General features: G+C 48.0%; 1 protein-coding gene across 1 annotated transcript in view; it reads right to left on the reverse strand.

The window, feature by feature from the left end:
* The window catches only part of col8a1a (collagen, type VIII, alpha 1a), a 250,600-nt gene extending 247,112 nt beyond the window's left edge, over positions 1–3,488 (reverse strand). The window contains exon 1 of the mRNA XM_086006988.1: positions 3,345–3,488. The gene's annotated coding sequence lies outside the window, so the exon portion shown is untranslated. The remainder of the gene's footprint in view (positions 1–3,344) is intronic.
* Between the last annotated feature and the right edge of the window lie 6,615 nt (positions 3,489–10,103).

A 10,103-nucleotide genomic window follows, 5' to 3' on the forward strand; every position in this document is an offset into this window, starting at 1 on the left:
TTAGCCTAGTTCAGACCAGTTTGGCTTAACATTTCAAAATGTGTTCATTCCTGGCACAGCCAACTCATCCTCATAACCATTTCCAGACATTCGAACACGTTGTTCTCTCATTTCACACTATTCTTTATAAATTTGTCCCCTAAATAAGAAAACTACAATACAAAGTCAGTGTGAGGTGGTCAGAATATCTTAAATTCTGAAATTTATTAAATCCATAAATGTTTCTTGGATCAGTCGATCATAATGGTAGTCTATTTGCATTCTTGGGCTCTTTCCTATATACTTCTGAACATTTTGGTATTAGTCTGACAATCGAATACTTGTAAAATGTTGACTCTGCTCTGTTTACCACATTGTGGGGTCCATTTTGAGTGCTCCCGTCTGGTGTTAATGGGGCGGTAACAGCCTCAAAATGGGGTCGGTAGCTTTATTACCACGTTAATACCTGTGATGCAGCCGGCTCCATTTTAAAAGGGGCCTACCGCTGGGAGTCCATTTCAAGCAGTAGGCCCCGTTTAAGATGGAAATCAGGGTTCTATGATATAAATAGGACCCCGGTTGCCATTTTAGGTAGGCACTGGTTGGAGCCTGCGCAGTGCAGGAAGAGAGAAGAGGACCTCCAAATGTAAGCGCTCAGTTATTTTCGTGGGCCCCGGAGGAACAGAAGTCGTGACCACGACCACCCTCCCCCCCACCCCCTCCCCGCAACCTTGCTGGTGGTTGTTCTGGCCCAATTTCCAGCGCTCAATCTGGCGAGCTGCGTTGGGACGCCTGTTTGTTGCCCTGCAGCTCACCTGGCGAATTTAAATAAGACCACAGTCTCAAAATCACCAGGGGCCACTTTGCCACAGAATGGGTGACTCGCCAGCACCCAGGAGTCAAAATCTACCCCGTGTTAGAATGTGAAATTATAGAAAAAAGACTTCAGAGTGGTCACTAACGCCATTTTCTGTAGTGATTGTGTGATGCTTGATTAATTGCCTGTATCTGCATGATTTTTAAGTGGCATTTGAGGGTATACAGAGAATAGATTTTTATTTGTTTTCTGTGATTGAATCACTTTAACTGCAAGAAGAAAATTGTCATGAAGTGATAACTTGACAAAAATCACTTAACATCACCCATCACTTTGTATCATCAGTTTATGAATGAACCATTTTGTTGTCACCTTGTTGGTGCTTTTAATGGACTGAAAGGTCACACACTGCCTTTTAAACCAAAATGTTATCCTGTTTAAACTACATGATTGTATTATGATTTGCATGTTAAAGAACTGTGTAAGTTAAGGTTGCAGTGAAACAATCATTGTTAACAAGTTAAATGAATTATGACCCCAAAAAATGATTACAGACTTTCTTCAGAATCAAGCCTGTTATTTCAACTGCCCAATCAAAAAATAGATTCATGAAAGAGGCACGGCGCAAATTTCTTTAGTTCTCATTCAGATCACTAGAGGGTGTACTTCACAGTAACAGAGTGCTCTAAACAGGGGGATGGAAATGCTACTGGGACCAGTCCTGCCTCGCTGAAGCGCAGTACCCGTCATGGAGTGGCACTGACAGTGGCTATGGTGCAGACCACAGATCAGACTGCTCCCCCAGACCTAGGTGAAGCAAGAAGTGTGGCAGCAGGTATTGGAATAAGATTTAACCAGAGTGTCAGGGCTGGTAAGAAACACATTACAAAATACATTCTGTAAGTTCTTTAAAAATAAATGGAAAACCCATCAAACAAACTGCTTTGGAGAAACTATGAGAAGAATAAAGCCTTCCAATCTATATTCTGTCATCGACCGAGCAGAAAAGTTCATGAAAGCCTTTGTAAAGCCTAGGGTTGCCAACGTTGATGAGACGTAGTCACATGACCCTCCCGCCTCCAACCATCCCGTCCCCATGCTCCCGTCATTGATCGCCCAACAAAACCATCCTTGCGGCACATTGCATTCCCACGCCAATTGGAAAATGAACAGACTGTTACCTGATTCGACGATTCTTGACTATCAGGCAAACAGCCTTTTATCCATCTCCAATATTTTTATAACTAATAAATGAAAATGAAACAAAAACACAATTTTTTTAAGGCCCCCATAATTTTTCTCCAGGGTTGCTGGAAGCAGTGTCCTGGAGATTAACCTTTAATTCCTGGAGATTCCAGGGCAATCCTGGAGGGTTGGCAACCCCAGTAAAGCCTTTACACTCAATCTACATTTCAGCCTTTCACCTTGCTCCCGTGATCTGTGATTTGGTGGGTGAAAGTATGAGTTCACGCACTGCAGATGGTATGGCTTAGCCGCAAAATTCCTGAGGAAATTGACTTTTCCCCAAAGAAGTGCAGCTGAAGGGAGACCACACCGAAGTTTCAAATTCTGCACCTTCATAAAGGGCCTTTGTTGAAGCCCTTAGGAAGAAAGGAAGGGGGGAGGGAGGTTGGAGGAGGTTCACTAGGTTAATTGAAAGGTGCAGGGTGCCACACTGACTGGACTCGTTAGTCTCTAAGTCAAGTACTGACTGCCCAGTGGCAGTGGTTGCATCTCCCTGGGCCAGAGCCTCTGCCAGGTAAGCGAGACAATTAAATAAAGCCAAACCTGCTTTCACTCCTGTCCAAATATACAGCACAGCAGACGGTAAGAAGACACTCAAACATCTGGATCTATGTATACAAATCTGACTGAAAAGTACTGTTACGCAGCAGGAAATTCACAGATTATAGCAGAACTCTACCTCAAAGTACAATTTTTAGAAGTCTCCCGGTGCAATGTTGTTAACAGTCACCCTTCATTCAGTGTTAGCTGCTGCATCGAATAGTAACCTGCTTCAGTTAAAGCAAGTTAAATTCCAGTTTCCTTCTTCGTTTTTTTTTGTCTTTAGTAGAAATATTTTCTGTCAAAAATTCTCCAGCTTCTTAAATGCAGTTCTCATCTCCAGACCATGATCAGTTAACGTATTCCTACATCAGTGTCTCTGATGATTTTGTGATATTCTGACATACATGAACCTCAGCTGAACTGATAGTTTTAAGAAAAAGAGTAATTGTAAAAAAAAAAGTATGTTTTTTAATTCTTTAATTGTTTGACTGGAATGTGCTCCTATATCATTTTATTTACCCCTGTTTTCTTGAGTGTGAAGTCTTCCAGTGCAAGCAAAAGGCACAACTGTAAGTATATTACCTGCTGCCCTTAGATCACCCACCTTATAAAATCAGTCAACTACAACAACAAAAAGCAAAATGAGAATCACAGAAACAGTTACTTTGAACAAAGCCTCTGGCAGGTCTAGTTTTAACAGCTGGCGACTACATCTTTAGCAACTTAAAACAGCACTGCTTGGTGGCAGCAGAACTCTTACCTTGGGCTGTGCGTGATGCGAGGAAAGATGTTCACTGGCTCACTACAGCAGCGGACTGGGAAAATGCTCTGCTCGGCCCCTGCCAGCAACTTACTTGGCTTATATGTGTAAATGGGAGGAGCTGTTCACCAACAGGAGGTGGGCAGTTGAGAAGGCAGACGAGTAGTCTGACAGGCACACTGGAGACAGGACCTCTGCTTTTCGGAGAGAGAAAAGAGCTAAAGCAAAGGTACAGAGGGGCTAAGAAAGTGGTGAAAGAAGAAAAGGAACATTTCCTTTTAAAGTGACAAGACTGAAAATAAATACATTCAAGTTGATGATTGATTTAGAAGCACTTTATTGTTATTCAGTTGGACTGCTTTTTATTTTGCTCACTCCTTCCTTTCCCTCCCTCCCACCCATTGCCGCAACCAATTCAAAGCAGCCCCGCTTTTTTTTTTGACAACTCTCAGTTCAGGAAGCAGCTGCAACTTTTGCTTGCTTTCTTCTGTTTGCATAAGTAGCTGCTTGGAAAGAAAAGCACATTCTATTCAAAAAGATCTTTATGGAAATAAAATGCGATTGAAATATTATAATACAAAAAAAAACAAAAGAGGCTGTCTCAGACCCATGACATCAAAATAGCACTTAATCTAGATGTATAATAATCTGTGACTAAATTGACTAGTCAATTTAATTGTATACAACATATGACTTGGATGAAGCACCGTACTAACTGGATGCTAAGAGCATTTTTTTAATGTACTTACTGTAGGGGGTTTTGGTTTGGGGTTTGTGTCTGGGCAGTCAGTCGTGTGTCTGAGCTGCTCCAGCCCCGTGCAGTTCGAATCGCTTCCCCTTTGGTTCTGACCACCGGACTTATTTACAAGTAGCAATATAGGCAAACAAGACCAGTGGTTCGGTGCAAAGAAAACCAATGTTTATTAAAATAGAGAACAATTACTATACAGAGAAAATCGCTATGGACGCAGCACAATTACACTTAATGGGGGAGGAGAAATGGACACATCGAGGGAAAATGACTAAAATGACACTTTAGCAATTCCCCTTAACTCCCACCCTTTACACCTATCTAGATTATCTTGTGATGGGCCAGAAAATTGATGCTCACCAGTCTAGGATGTTGAAAACGCCTGCTCTGTGCCCTGTTGCCTGCCGATGTCTTAGGTTTTCACCGTCCAAAACAGAGATACCCCAGTAATTTAAACGTAACTGCGGGTATTCTACTTCCCTGGACGGCCTCTTCGTCGACGATCCTCTTGCTGGGTTGATGGTAAGGCAGGGCACTGGAGGCGAGGCGGGAGAGAGAGAGAGTAATGGCCTCCCGAGGGACTAGTTATACCCTTCCCGGTAGCCCTTATCTCCCGCCAGATCAGCTCATTTCTTTTGTCTAATCTGGACGTATTGAAACTCATACAAAAGGTACCGATCTGGGCCCATCGACCTGGATGGCCGGTAATCAGTTTTACTGGTCTCATCAGTGTTCCCCTTTGTCCAAATGGTTTCGTGATGGGGCCATTCCAGTCTGAATGCCCCGTTGATCGTTTTGAAGCAATTGGGTAAACAATGTTGACGTTCTCTAAACGAAGGCCTGAATGCAGCTGAGCTTGTCCCACTACATATTCAATAGGCCCTGTCTGCTCTTGATTGTTTGTGCAAACAACCTTGATGGCTTTTAACCAGAGGCCCGAATGCCACTGGGTTTGCTTCTAATGCATAAATGCAGAAGGTCTGTCTGCATTGAAGTTCTGGAAAGTTCCTTCTCACAGTCATCAGAATACAAGCTGTCAGTCCAAACTGAAACTTACAGGCTTTTGACATGAGGCTGACCGCAGCCATCTTGTTGTGCCCTGGATTTTAAACTCAGCCCAACCAGGGTTTCTTTAATAAACCAAAAGTAAATCCTCATGGGAGACATGAAATTTGTGAATCCTTTCAGCCCTCCCTAGGATACTGAAACTTACTTGAAGTGTTCAATCAAGGTGAGCAAAATTTCTGACCTCCCACAAACAATCTTCCCCTATATTTATCTATCCACGATCCCCCGACACATACATTCCCCTTACTTAGAGAAAACCGCAGTGCACGGCAGGCATCTATCGATAGAAAATATGATCTGTTACAATAATCCAAGCACGGAGGGGGTCCAATACCCCTGCACTACTTGGGACATCATAAAACTTTATTACAACACACAATCTTTAATAAAATTAACATCAGGCCGAAACCATATTTATTACAAATAATGAACGGATGGAATGAGCTTTATTAAAAATAACAAACGAATCTGCCATCATTCGGTAGTGATATGGCACAAAGCTCACACGGGTGTTTCTTCTTCCACCCGGGCATACTGGTCCTTCCACAACCTTTATGCTTTAAATTCTACCCCGGGACCCTTTCTCCTACACTGGACACAAACCAGGTAGAGGACGATCCCTAGCTGACAGACTACTAAGATGTGGGATGCCATACGAATCCAGGAGGGGACCTCTATACTTTCAAAATGTCCCACCAGGGCAGGGTATGATTCCAATCTAAAATGTCAGCTCCTATCTGTACAGTCTTCTGTTCCAAAGTGTAGAAGTACTTTTGTGAAGCTAGAACGGCTTTTAATAATTTGGTATGGTGCTCTGGGAGAGGGGGAATCGGGTTATTAAAAACACCCCTTTGCCTCCCAATCCCGTCCCAAATCTCGTGGTGAGTATACAATTCGGTCTTATCGACCTCCGAAAAGTCAAATTCACGGAATTTTCGAAACATCTCTGTTAATAGGGCTTGATACAATTTGGCAGTCTCTGCGGGGCACCACGCGGGTAAGTGTACCTCAGTGAGGTTTAAAAATCACTGAGGCCACCGTGTAATGCACCCCTTGATACAGCACCTGGTCTGTGGGTACTAGCACCAGGCCGTTCCCTGGTCCCTTGGTGGTGGCTGGGCATCCCTCTGCTACTGTCCGTGACATCGGGGTCGCGGCAGGGGCCATCGGGGGTGGGTCACTAGTTCAGTGGCATTAACCGAGATTGGGGAGTATGGGATCGCGCATGCGTCCAGGCGGGACTCCCAGTCCATCCCCCTTCCGTTATTTTGCCACTGGCTGCGGAAAATGATGGAAATGCCTGTGGGGCAGACTTTCTCTGATCCCCACATACAGACGTAGATCCCCTGATCCGGTTCCCACCATTTATTCCAGCACACACTTAACCCTCCCTGGGTCCCTGTAATGGTCCTGTGAGTGTCATTCCCTAACCTTTCCCACTCTACCCTGGGGTTCCCCATGTCTTTGCTTAACTTTCTGAGCCACCACCACCTATCCAGGGGAACGTTTCTTTTACACGTCAAACATATTCTTTTGCCCACGGTGACGCTAATCCTTGGGGTGACGATTCGTATCCTCGGGCACTGGAGGGAGGCCTCCCCATACATGAAGCCAGTCTCACTAGAATACTGGGTCGAATTGGATCCCAGCCATCCTGGCCAGCTCCCCTCGTGGACATATGGGGCCATCTGGTTCGGGCTCCTCCTCCTCAGAATCCCATAAGAGAGGGGGAGTGGTCTGGATAAAGTGCTGGGGAACTTCTCCCTTGATGCACGCGACTGCGCTTGCGTGTGCAGCCTGCGTGCACGTACCCGCTGCGAGCTGAGGATTTTTAACCTCGGGTTGAATCCCAGCTGCCTGTTTCCCTGCCTCCGGCTTAAACAACTTACATTGATTCACATGGAACCATTTTGTGCGCCGGGGCATTTTTACTGCATACACCATGGGGCTGGCTTTATCGACTATGCTATAGGGTCCGATGTACAGTGGCTCTAAACCCCCCACTCGGGCGTAGTTCCTAACCATCACTTGGTCCCCTATCTCCCACTGGTGACTCTTGCTAGGCTCAAGCAGCAACCGGTTATTCCGATGCTGCTTCCCCATGCTACCTGCTGCCTGTTCGTAAATCTGTTTCAGGCGCTCGAGGAGTGTTCGGGCGAATTTATCCCGATTTACCTCTCGAAGCTGCCCTTCAGTAAGAACTGGGGCTAGGACATGGGTGGGGGTCCTCATAACCCTACCGGTCATGAGTTCGTGCAGGGAATACCCTGTACTCTTGGACTGGCTGGCCCGGATCCCCATGAGGACTAGAGGCAGGACCTCCGCCCATTTTTGGGGCGAGCCCACTGTCTCCTTCCTCAACTTTTCTTTGACGGTGCGGTTCATGCGCTCCACAATCCCTGAGGACTGTGGATTGTGGGCTACATGCCACTTCCCCTGAATACCGAGCAGCGTAAGGGTGTTCTGCATGAGCTGGCCGGTGAAGTGGCTTCCCTGGTCGGACTCCACAAACTGGGGTAGTCCCCACCGCGAGAACACCTCTCGCACCAAGATCCTTGCAGTCCCCAATGCTGTGGCTGTTTTGCAGGGGAAGGCTTCCACCCACTTGGAAAACACGTCTACCAGGACGAGGCAGTATTTGTAGCTTCCCTGGGCGGTGGGCAGGGGCCCGATGTAGTCGATCTGGACCAACTGCCATGGTCCCTCTACCCTCCTAACGTGTCCCATGGGCACCTTCCTTCTGTGGGGGTCGGGGTTGTTTGCAGCGCACACAAGACAGCTAGCACAGAACTCGCGGACATCTTCCCGGAGTCCTGGCCACCATCCCGCCTGTTCCACCCATTGCCAGGTGGTCTCAGGCCTGGGGTGTCCCGCTCCCGAACCCTCATGGGCAAGTTGAAGGAACTCCCTCCGGTGTTGCGGGGTACTACCCACTGTTCTTCTTTGAACAGCATGCCTTCCCTTATGGAGAGGGCCGCTGCGCCGTAAGGGCCTTCTACCTTCCTGCCCTCCACTACTGTGCTAATGACGGTTTTCAGGACAGGGTCCTGGGCTTGGACCGTTTTAAGGTCCAGGGCTAACACTACTCCTAAGCTCCCTTGGGTCCCATCCCTGCCTCTAACTGCCGCCACGGGCCCGGACTCATACGGGTCCCAGAAAGTGCCTGCGCGTGCACCCTCCTTGGCCAGCATGTCGGCTTGCTGGTTACCCTGGCTGCGGGGTTCTGTGGAGGAATGGGCCTTCACTTTGTGGACGAAGACCTCGCCTTCCTCCCCCACGGCTGCCAGGATTTTCTCCAGCAGGGGCTTTACTGTTAAGGGCCTCCCATTGGCGGAGGTATACCCACGACGGGACCAGATGACCAGGTATTCCGTACACGAGTTGCAAGTGAACATGCTGTCCGAGCAAATCGTGTATGGGGTGGGGAAGATTTCGGGGTGGGTAACCACGTACATCACCACGGACAGTTCCACCTGTTGGGCGCTCATGGTGCCGGGGAGCTTGATCGCCAGGGCAATGTTTGCCGTTGGGTCATAACCTCCACAACCCACGAGTCGTTCGCCAGCAGATACCATGCTGGAACCGTCTACATAGATTTCGCGGCCTGAGGGATGTATCCCGGCCCGTAAACCTACGTTCACCTCCCATACCCCTTCTATGGAACACTGATGGGCTGTTCCAGGATATACCATATTGGCCGCGAGCTTTGGCTCGCAAAGGCCCCTCACCTTCAGATCCATCTGCGAGAGGAGGAGGGTCCAGCGCGCAATGCGTGCACTGCTGACTGTCCCATCTTTAATCCTCCCGTCCAGAAGCATCTGGGTGGGTGTATGGTGCGTGAGGAGGGTGATGGGAGAGGTGCCTGTGAAGATCAAGAATCTTTTCACAGCCTAATATGTGGCCAAAAGGTGCCGTTCGCAAATTGAGTAGCTCCTCTCCACATCAGTGAGTACTCTGGAGGAGTAGACCATGGGCCTTAGCCTACCATGCCGCTCTTGGAGCAGCACAGCACTCAGGCTATCCCCGCTAGCTGCTGCCTCCAGAAAGAACTCTTTCCCCCCATCTATGGCTCCTAGGGCTGGTGCGGTCTGCAAGTCTCCCTTGAGTTTGACAAATGCTGCCTGGCAACTCTCATCCCAAGACCACTCCACTCCTCTGTGTAGGAGTCGGAGCAAAGGGGCTGCTGTGGCTGCATAGTCTTCAATGAAGTTCCTGCAGTACCCCGTTAACCCTAGGAATGACCTCACACCTCTCACTGTGTTGGGGACCGGCAACTCTTGGACCGCTTCCCTCCAAGCCTTGTCTATGGCTCTCTCTCCTGCGCGGACGGTTAGGCCCAGGAATTTAACTTCCCGTTGGCCGATCTGTGCCTTTTTTGGGTTGACTTTGAACCCCTTACTCTGTAGCAGCTCCAGCAGTTCAGCCAGTAGCGGGCCATGCTCCCCGACTGAGTCGGTAAACAAGAGCAGGTCATCCACATACTGCAGCAATTGGGTGGGCTGACTAAATTCCTTTAAGCTATCCGCCATACACTGGTGGAAGATGTTGGGGCTGTTATGAAAGCCTTGTGGCAAGCAGTTCCAAGTATACTGTTGCCCTTTAAAAGTAAAAGCGAACTTATACTGGTCCTCCCTCCTCAAGGGGATGGACCAAAACCCATTTGAAATATCCAGCACCGTGAACATAGTCGCGGATGCTGGAATACTCCCGATGAGGTCGGCCACTGCTGCCACTGTGGGGGCGCACGTGGGGATATTGCTGTTGAGCACCCGATAGTCCACCGTGGCTCTCCATGAATTGTCCGGTTTTCTGACCGGCCAAAGCGGAGAGTTAACATGGGTGGCTATGGGCCTCAACACTCCCTGCTGTACTAAAGAGGACATGGCTGCCTCCATGTCGGGCTCTGCTTCTCTGGGGAAGTTATACTGTTTCTGGGGCCG

Source organism: Somniosus microcephalus, chromosome 14 (assembly GCF_052327205.1).
Source record: "Somniosus microcephalus isolate GS21.2 chromosome 14, FLI_Smic_1.0, whole genome shotgun sequence".
In the NCBI taxonomy this organism is placed as follows: Eukaryota; Metazoa; Chordata; class Chondrichthyes; order Squaliformes; family Somniosidae; genus Somniosus; species Somniosus microcephalus.